Genomic DNA, 10,413 nt, shown 5'->3' on the forward strand with positions numbered 1-10,413 from the left:
TCAATCATCAATCCTCAATACTCAATCCTCAATCCTCAATCCTCAATCCTCAATTCTCAATCCTCAATCCTCTGTCCTCAGTCCTCTAACCTCAACCCTCAACCCTCAGCCCTCATCCTCAATCCTCAATACTCAATCGTCAATCCTCAATCTTCAATCCTCAATACTCAATCTTCAATAATCAATCCTCAATTCTCAATCCTCAATACTCAGTCCTCAATCCTCAATCTTCAATCATCAATACTCAGTCTTCAATCCTCAATCCTCAATCCTCAATCCTCAATCCTCATTCTTCAATCCTCAATACACAATCCGCAATCTTCAATCCTCAATCCTCAATCCTCAATCCTCAATCCTCAGATCTCAAACATCAATACTCAACCCTCAGTCCTCGTCCTCAATCCACAACAATCAATCCTCAATCCTCATTCTTCAATCATCAATATTCAATCTTCAGTCCTCAATCCTCAATCCTCAATCCTCAATCCTCAATCCTCAATGTTCAATCCGCAATACCCAATCCTCAATCTTCAATCCTCAATCCTCAATCGTCGATCCTCAATCCCCAATCCTCAATCTTCAATCCTCAATCCTCAATCCCCAATCCTCAATCCTCAATCCTCAATCATCAATCCTCAATACTCAATCTTCAATCCTCAATTCTCAATACTCAATAGAATATCCTGAATTCTCAGGATTCAATACTCAAACCTCGACACGCAACACTGAATCCTCAATCCTCAATCCTCAATCCTCAATCTTCAATTCGCAATACTCAATCTACAATCCTCCATCCTCAATCCTCAGTCCTCTATCCTCAATCCTCAATCGTCAGGCTTCAATCCTCAATACTCAATCTTCAATCCTCAATCCTCAATCGTCATTCGTCAATCCTCATTCCTCAGTCCTCAATACCCAATCCTCAATCTTCAATCTTCAACCCTCAATCCTCAACTCTCAATCCTCAACCCTCAATCCTCAGACCTCAAACCTCAATCCTCAACTCTCAGCCCTCATCCTCAATCCTCAATCCTCAATCTTCAATCCTCAATCCTCAATCCTCATTCTTCAATCCTCAACACCCAATCCTCAATCTTCAATCCTCAATCCTCAATTCTCAGACCTCAACCCTCAAACTTCAATCCTCAATACTCAATCTGCAACCCTCAATCCTCAGTCCTCAATCCTCAATCCTCATTCTTCAATGCTCAGTCCTCAAACCTCAATTCTGAATCCTCAATCCTGAATCCTCAATCTTCAGCCCTCAGTCCTCAACAATCAGTTGACATTCCTCAATCCTCAGTAGAATATCCTCAATTCACAGCTTTCAATACTCAATACTCAATCTGCAATCCTCCAACCTGTATCCACAAACATCAATTTTCACCACTCAACCCTCAGCACTCAATCCTCAATCTTCAATCATCAATACTCAGTCTTCAATCCTCAATCCTCAATCCTCAATCCTCAGGCCTCAAACATCAATGCTCAACCCTCAGTCCTCGTCCTCAATCCACAACAATCAATCCTCAATCCTCATTCTTCAAGTATCAATATTCAATCTTCAGTCCTCAGTCCTCAATCCTCATTCCTCAATCCTCAATCCTCAATCCTCAATGTTCAATCCGCAATACCCAATCCTCAATCTTCAATCCTCAATCCTCAATCCTCAATCCTCAATCCTCAATCCTCAATCCTCAATACTCAATCCTCAATCCTCAGTCCTCAAACCTCAAACCTCAATCTTCAATCCTCAATACTCAATCTTCAATCCTCCGTCCTCAATCCTCAACCCTCAATCCTCAATCCTCAATCGTCAGGCTTCAATCCTCAATACTCAATCTTCAATCCTCAATCCTCAATCGTCATTCGTCAATCCTCATTCTTCAGTCCTCAATACCCAATCCTCAATCTTCAATCTTCAACCCTCAATCCTCAACTCTCAATCCTCAACCCTCAATCCTCAGACCTCAAACCTCAATCGTCAACTCTAAGCCCTCATCCTCAATCCTCAATCCTCAATCTTCAATCCTCAATCCTCAATCCTCATTCTTCAATCCTCAACACCCAATCCTCAATCTTCAATCCTCAATCCTCAATTCTCAGACCTCAACCCTCAAACTTCAATCCTCAATACTCAATCTGCAACCCTCAATCCTCAGTCCTCAATCCTCAATCCTCATTCTTCAATCCTCAATCCTCAATCCTCAATCCTCAATCCTCAATCCTCAATCCTCAACACTCAATCCTCAATGTTCAATCCTCAATACCCAACCCTCAGTCTTCAATCCTCAATCCTCAATCCACAATCTTCAGTCCTCAATCCTCAGTCCTCAAACCTCAATTCTGATTCCTCAATCCTGAATCCTCAATCTTCAGCCCTCAGTCCTCAACAATCAGTTGACATTCCTCAATCCTCAGTAGAATATCCTCAATTCACAGCTTTCAATACTCAATACTCAATCTGCAATCCTCCAACCTGTATCCACAAACATCAATTTTCACCACTCAACCCTCAGCACTCATTCCTCAATGTTCAATCCTCAATTCTCAACTCTCAATCTTCGATCCTCAATACTGAATCTTCAATCCTCAACTCTCAATCCTCAATCCTCAATCCTCAACCCTTATTCTTCAATCCTCAGTACCCAATCCTCAATCTTCAATCCTCAATCCTCAATCCTCAATTCTCAATCCTCAATCCTCAGTCCTCAATCCTCAGACCTCAAACATCAATATTCAACCCTCAGTCCTCGTCCTCAATCCACAAACCTCAACCCTCAATCCTCAATCCTCAATCCTCAATCCTCAATCTTCAATCCTCAATACTCAGTCTTCAATCCACAATCCTCAATACTCAATCCTCAATCTTCAATCCTCAATACCCAATCCTCAATGCTCAATCCTCAAACTTCAATCCTCAGTTCGCAATCCTCAATCCTCAATCCTCTGACCTCAGGCATCAATATTCAAGCCTCAGTCCTCGTACTCAATCCACAACCCTCAATCCTCAATCCTCAATCTTCATTCATCAATATTCAACCTTCTATCCTCAATCCTCAACCCTCAATCTTCAATCCTCAATCCTCAATACTCAAACTGCAACACTCAATCCTCAATCCTCAATCCTCAATCCTCATTCTTCAATCCTGAACACCCAATCCTCAATTTTCAATCCTCAATCCTCAACCTTCAGTCCTCAATACTCAACTATCAGTCCTCAATTCTCAATACTCAATCCTCAAGCCTCAATCTTCAATCCTCAATACTCAGTCTTCAATCCTCAATCCTCAATCCTCATTCTTCAACCCTCAATACCCAATCCTCAATCTTCAATCCTCAATCCTCAATCCTCAATTCTCAATCCTCAATCCTCAATCCTCAGTCCTCAAACCTTAATCGCCAATCCTCAGCCCTCATCCTCAATTCTCAATCCTCAATCTTCAATCCTCAATCCTCAATCCTCATGCCTCAATCCTCAATACTCAATCCTCAGTCATCAAACCTCAATCCTGAATCGTCAATCCTGAATTCTCGATCTTCAGACCTCAGACCTGAACAGTCAGATGTCAATCCTCAATCCTCAATAGAATATTATCAATTCACAGTTTTCAATACACAATACTCAATCTGCAGTCTTCAAATTTCTATCCACAAACATCAATTCTCATCACTCAACCCTCAACACTCAGTCCCCAATCCTCAATCTTCAATCCTCAATCCGCAATCCTCAACCCTCAACACTCAGTCCAAAATCCTCAATCTTCAATCCTGAATCGTCAATCCTCAATCCTCAATACTCAACCCTCAATCCTCAATGTTCAATCCTCAATACCCAACACTCAGTCTTCAATCCTCAATCCTCAATCCTCAATCTTCAATCCTCAATACTCAATCTTCAATCCTCCGTCCTCAATCCTCAACCCTCAATCCTCAATCCTCAATCGTCAGGCTTCAATCCTCAATACTCAATCTTCAATCCTCAATCCTCAATCCTCATTCCTCAATCCACATTCTACAATCCTCAATACCCAATCCTCAATCTTCAATCCTCAATCCTCAATCCTCAATTCTCAATCCTCAATCCTCAGTCCTAAGTCCTCAAATCTCAATCCTCAACCCGCAGCCCTCATCCTCAATCCTCAATCCTCAATCTTCAACCCTCAATCCTCAATCCTGAAGCGTCAACCCTCAATCCTCAATCCTCAGTCCTCAAACCTCAATTCTGAATCCTCAATCTTCAGACCTCAGACCTCATCAATCAGATGTCAATCCTGAATCCTTAATAGAATATCATCAATTCACAGTTTCCAATACCCAATACTCAATCTGCAATCTTCAAATCTCTATTCACAAACATCAATTCTCATCACTCAACCCTCAACACTCAGTCCGCAATCCTCAACTTTCAACCCTCAATCTTCAATCCTCAATCCTCAATCCTCGATCCTCAATCCTCAATCCTCAATCTTCAATCGTCAATACTCAATCTTCAATCCTCCGTCCCCAATCCTCAACCCTCAACCCTCAATCCTCAATCCGCAATCGTCAGGCTTCAATCCTCAATACTCAATCTTCAATCCTCAATCCTCAATCCTCATTCCTCAATCCACATTCTTCAATCCTCAATACCCAATCCTCAACCTTCAATCCTCAATCCTCAATCCTCAATTCTCAATCCTCAATCCTCTGTCCTAAGTCCTCAAATCTCAATCGTCAACCCTTAGCCCTCATCCTCAATCCTCAATCCTCAATCTTCAACCCTCAATCCTCAATCCTGAAGCATCAACCCTCAATCCTCAATCCTCAGTCCTCAAACCTCAATTCTGAATCCTCAATCTTCAGACCTCAGACCTCAAGGATCAGATGTCAATCCTGAATCCTTAATAGAATATCATCAATTCACAGTTTTCAATACCCAATACTCAATCTGCAATCTTCAAATCTCTATTCACAAACATCAATCCTCATCACTCAACCCTCAACACTCAGTCCGCAATCCTCAACCTTCAACCCTCAATCCTCAATACTCAATCCTCAATCCTCAATCGTCAATACTTAATACTCAATCTTCAATCCTCAATCCTCAATCCTCGATCCTCCATCCTCAATCCTCAATCTTCAATCGTCAATACTCAATCTTCAATCCTCAATCCTCAATCCGCAACCCTCAATGCTCAATCCTCAATCCTCAATCCTCAAACCTCAATCTTCAATCCTCAATACTCAATCTGCAATCCTCAATCCTCAATCCTCAATCCTCAATCCTCAATCGTCGATCCTCAATCCCCAATCCTCAATCTTCAATCCTCAATCCTCAATCCCCAATCCTCAATCCTCAATCCTCAATCTTCAATCCTCAATACTCAATCTTCAATCCTCAATTCTCAATACTCAATAGAATATCCTGAATTCTCAGGATTCAATACTCAATCCTCAATCCTCAACCTTCAATCCTCAATACTCAATCTTCAATCCTCCATCCACAATCCTCAGTCCTCAATCCTCAATCCTCAATCGTCAGGCTTCAATCCTCAATACTCAATCTTCAATCCTCAATCCTCAATCGTCATTCGTCAATCCTCATTCTTCAATCCTCAATACCCAATCCTCAATCTTCAATCTTCAACCTTCAACCCTCAATCCTCAACTCTCAATCCTCAACCCTCAATCCTCAGACCTAAAACCTCAACCCTCAACCCTCAGCCCTCATCCTCAATCCTCAATCCTCAATCTTCAATCCTCAATCCTCAATCCTCAATTCTCAATCCTCAATCCTCAATCCTCAGACCTCAAACATCAATACTCAACCCTCAGTCCTCGTCCTCAATCCACAACCATCAATCCACAATCCTCAATCTTCAATCATCGATATTCAATCTTCAGTCCTCAATCCTCAATCCTCAATCCTCAATCCTCAATCCTCAATGTTCAATCCGCAATACCCAATCCTCGATCTTCAATCCTCAATCCACAATCCTCAATCCTCAATCCTCATTCTTCAATCCTCAACACCCAATCCTCAATACTCAATCTGCAACCCTCAATACTCAGTCCTCAATCCTCAATCCTCATTCTTCAATCCTCAATACCCAACCCTCAATCTTCAATCCTCAATCCACAATCCTCAGTCCTCAATCCTCATTCTTCAATCCTCAACACCCAATCCTCAATCTTCAATCCTCAATTCTCAATTCGCAGACCTCAATCCTCAATCTTCAATCCTCAATACTCAATCTTCAATCCTCAATCCTCAATCCTCAATCCTCAATCCTCATTCTTCAATCCTCAACACCCAATCCACAATCTTCAATCGTCAATCCTCAATCCTCAATTCTCAATCCTCAATCCTCAATCCTCAGACCTCAAACATCAATACTCAACCGTCAGTCCTCGTCCTCAATCCTCAACCCTCAATCCTCAATCCTCAGTCCTCAATCTTCAATCCTCAATACTCAATATTCAATCCTCAATCCTCAATCCTCAGTCGTCAATCCTCAATCTTCAATCCTCAATCCTCAGTCCTCAATCCTCAATCCTCATTCTTCAATACTCAATACCCAATCCTCAGTCTTCAATCCTCAATCCTCAATCCTCAAATCTCAATCCCCAATCCTCAGTCCTCAGTCCTCAAACTTCAATCCTCAACCCTCAGCCCTCATCCTCAATTCTCAATCCTCAATCCTCAATCCTCAATCTTCAATCCTCAATACTCAATCTTCAATAATCAATCCTCAATTCTCAATCCTCAATACTCAATCCTCAATCGTCAACCCTCAATACCCAATCCTCAATCTTCAATGCTCAATTCTCAATCCTCAATCCTTAATCCTCAATCTTCAATCCCCAATAATCAATCCTCAATCCTCAATCCTCAATCCTCAATCCTGAATCCTGAATTCTCAATCCGCAAACTCCAATCCTCTATACTCAGTCTTCAATCCTCAATCCTCAATCCTCAAACCTCATTCTACTATCCTCAATACCCAATCCTCAATCTTCAATCCTCAATCCTCAATCCTCAATACTCAATCCTCAATCCTCAGTCCTCAGTCCTCAAACCTCAATCCTCAACCCTCAGCCCTCATCCTCAATCCTCAATCCTAAATTCTCAATCCTCAAACCTCAAACCTCAATCCTCAACCGTCAGTCCTCGTCTTCAATCCTCAACCATCAATTCTCAATCCTCAGTCCTCAATCTTCAATCCTCAATACTCAATATTCAATCCTCAATCCTCAATCCTCAGTCCTCAATCCTCAATCTTAAATCCTCAATCCTCAGTCCTCAATCCTCAATCCTCATTCTTCAATACTCAATACCCAATCCTCAGTCTTCAATCCTCAATCCTCAGACCTCAAACATCAATACTCAACCCTCAGTCCTCGTCCTCAATCCACAACCATCAATCCTCAATCCTCAATCTTCAATCATCGATATTCAATCTTCAGTCCTCAATCCTCAATCCTCAATCCTCAATCCTCAATCCTCAATGTTCAATCCGCAATACCCAATCCTCGATCTTCAATCCTCAATCCACAATCCTCAATCCTCAATCCTCATTCTTCAATCCTCAACACCCAATCCTCAATACTCAATCTGCAACCCTCAATACTCAGTCCTCAATCCTCAATCCTCATTCTTCAATCCTCAATACCCAATCCTCAATCTTCAATAATCAATCCACAATCCTCAATCCTCAATCCTCAATCCTCAATCTTCAATCCTCAAACCTCAATCGCCAATCCTCAGCCCTCATCCTCAATTCTCAATCCTCAATCTTCAATCCTCAATCCTCAATCCTCATGCCTCAATCCTCAATACTCAATCCTCAGTCATCAAACCTCAATCCTGAATCGTCAATCCTGAATTCTCGATCTTCAGACCTCAGACCTGAACAGTCAGATGTCAATCCTCAATCCTCAATAGAATATTATCAATTCACAGTTTTCAATACACAATACTCAATCTGCAGTCTTCAAATTTCTATCCACAAACATCAATTCTCATCACTCAACCCTCAACACTCAGTCCCCAATCCTCAATCTTCAATCCTCAATCCGCAATCCTCAACCCTCAACACTCAGTCCCCAATCCTCAATCTTCAATCCTGAATCGTCAATCCTCAATCCTCAATCCTCAACCCTCAATCCTCAATGTTCAATCCTCAATACCCAACACTCAGTCTTCAATCCTCAATCCTCAATCCTCAATCTTCAATCCTCAATACTCAATCTTCAATCCTCCGTCCTCAATCCTCAACCCTCAATCCTCAATCCTCAATCGTCAGGCTTCAATCCTCAATCCTCAATCCTCAACCCTCAATCCTCAATGTTCAATCCTCAATACCCAACCCTCAGTCTTCAATCCTCAATCCTCAATCATCAATCTTCAATCCTCAATACTCAATCTTCAATCCTACGTCCCCAATCCTCAACCCTCAACCCTCAATCCTCAATCCGCAATCGTCAGGCTTCAATCCTCAATACTCAATCTTCAATCCTCAATCCTCAATCCTCATTCCTCAATCCACATTCTTCAATCCTCAATACCCAATCCTCAATCTTCAATCCTCAATCCTCAATCCTCAATTCTCAATCCTCAATCCTCTGTCCTAAGTCCTCAAATCTCAATCGTCAACCCCCAGCCCTCATCCTCAATCCTCAATCCTCAATCTTCAACCCTCAATCCTCAATCCTGAAGCATCAACCCTCAATCCTCAATCCTCAGTCCTCAAACCTCAATTCTGAATCCTCAATCTTCAGACCTCAGACCTCAAGAATCAGATGTCAATCCTGAATCCTTAATAGAATATCATCAATTCACAGTTTTCAATTCCCAATACTCAATCTGCAATCTTCAAATCTCTATTCACAAACATCAATTCTCATCACTCAACCCTCAACACTCAGTCCGCAATCCTCAACCTTCAACCCTCAATCCTCAATACTCAATCCTCAATCCTCAATCGTCAATACTTAATACTCAATCTTCAATCCTCAATCCTCAATCCTCGATCCTCAATCCTCAATCCTCAATCTTCAATCGTCAATACTCAATCTTCAATCCTCAATCCTCAATCCGCAACCCTCAATGCTCAATCCTCAATCCTCAATGTTCAATCCGCAATACCCAATCCTCGATCTTCAATCCTCAATCCACAATCCTCAATCCTCAATCCTCATTCTTCAATCCTCAACACCCAATCCTCAATACTCAATCTGCAACCCTCAATACTCAGTCCTCAATCCTCAATCCTCATTCTTCAATCCTCAATACCCAATCCTCAATCTTCAATAATCAATCCACAATCCTCAATCCTCAATCCTCAATCCTCAATCTTCAATCCTCAAACCTCAATCGCCAATCCTCAGCCCTCATCCTCAATTCTCAATCCTCAATCTTCAATCCTCAATCCTCAATCCTCATGCCTCAATCCTCAATACTCAATCCTCAGTCATCAAACCTCAATCCTGAATCGTCAATCCTGAATTCTCGATCTTCAGACCTCAGACCTGAACAGTCAGATGTCAATCCTCAATCCTCAATAGAATATTATCAATTCACAGTTTTCAATACACAATACTCAATCTGCAGTCTTCAAATTTCTATCCACAAACATCAATTCTCATCACTCAACCCTCAACACTCAGTCCCCAATCCTCAATCTTCAATCCTCAATCCGCAATCCTCAACCCTCAACACTCAGTCCCCAATCCTCAATCTTCAATCCTGAATCGTCAATCCTCAATCCTCAATCCTCAACCCTCAATCCTCAATGTTCAATCCTCAATACCCAACACTCAGTCTTCAATCCTCAATCCTCAATCCTCAATCTTCAATCCTCAATACTCAATCTTCAATCCTCCGTCCTCAATCCTCAACCCTCAATCCTCAATCCTCAATCGTCAGGCTTCAATCCTCAATCCTCAATCCTCAACCCTCAATCCTCAATGTTCAATCCTCAATACCCAACCCTCAGTCTTCAATCCTCAATCCTCAATCATCAATCTTCAATCCTCAATACTCAATCTTCAATCCTACGTCCCCAATCCTCAACCCTCAACCCTCAATCCTCAATCCGCAATCGTCAGGCTTCAATCCTCAATACTCAATCTTCAATCCTCAATCCTCAATCCTCATTCCTCAATCCACATTCTTCAATCCTCAATACCCAATCCTCAATCTTCAATCCTCAATCCTCAATCCTCAATTCTCAATCCTCAATCCTCTGTCCTAAGTCCTCAAATCTCAATCGTCAACCCCCAGCCCTCATCCTCAATCCTCAATCCTCAATCTTCAACCCTCAATCCTCAATCCTGAAGCATCAACCCTCAATCCTCAATCCTCAGTCCTCAAACCTCAATTCTGAATCCTCAATCTTCAGACCTCAGACCTCAAGAATCAGATGTCAA

Source organism: Calliopsis andreniformis, unplaced genomic scaffold (assembly GCF_051401765.1).
Source record: "Calliopsis andreniformis isolate RMS-2024a unplaced genomic scaffold, iyCalAndr_principal scaffold0123, whole genome shotgun sequence".
Lineage (NCBI taxonomy): Eukaryota > Metazoa > Arthropoda > Insecta > Hymenoptera > Andrenidae > Calliopsis > Calliopsis andreniformis.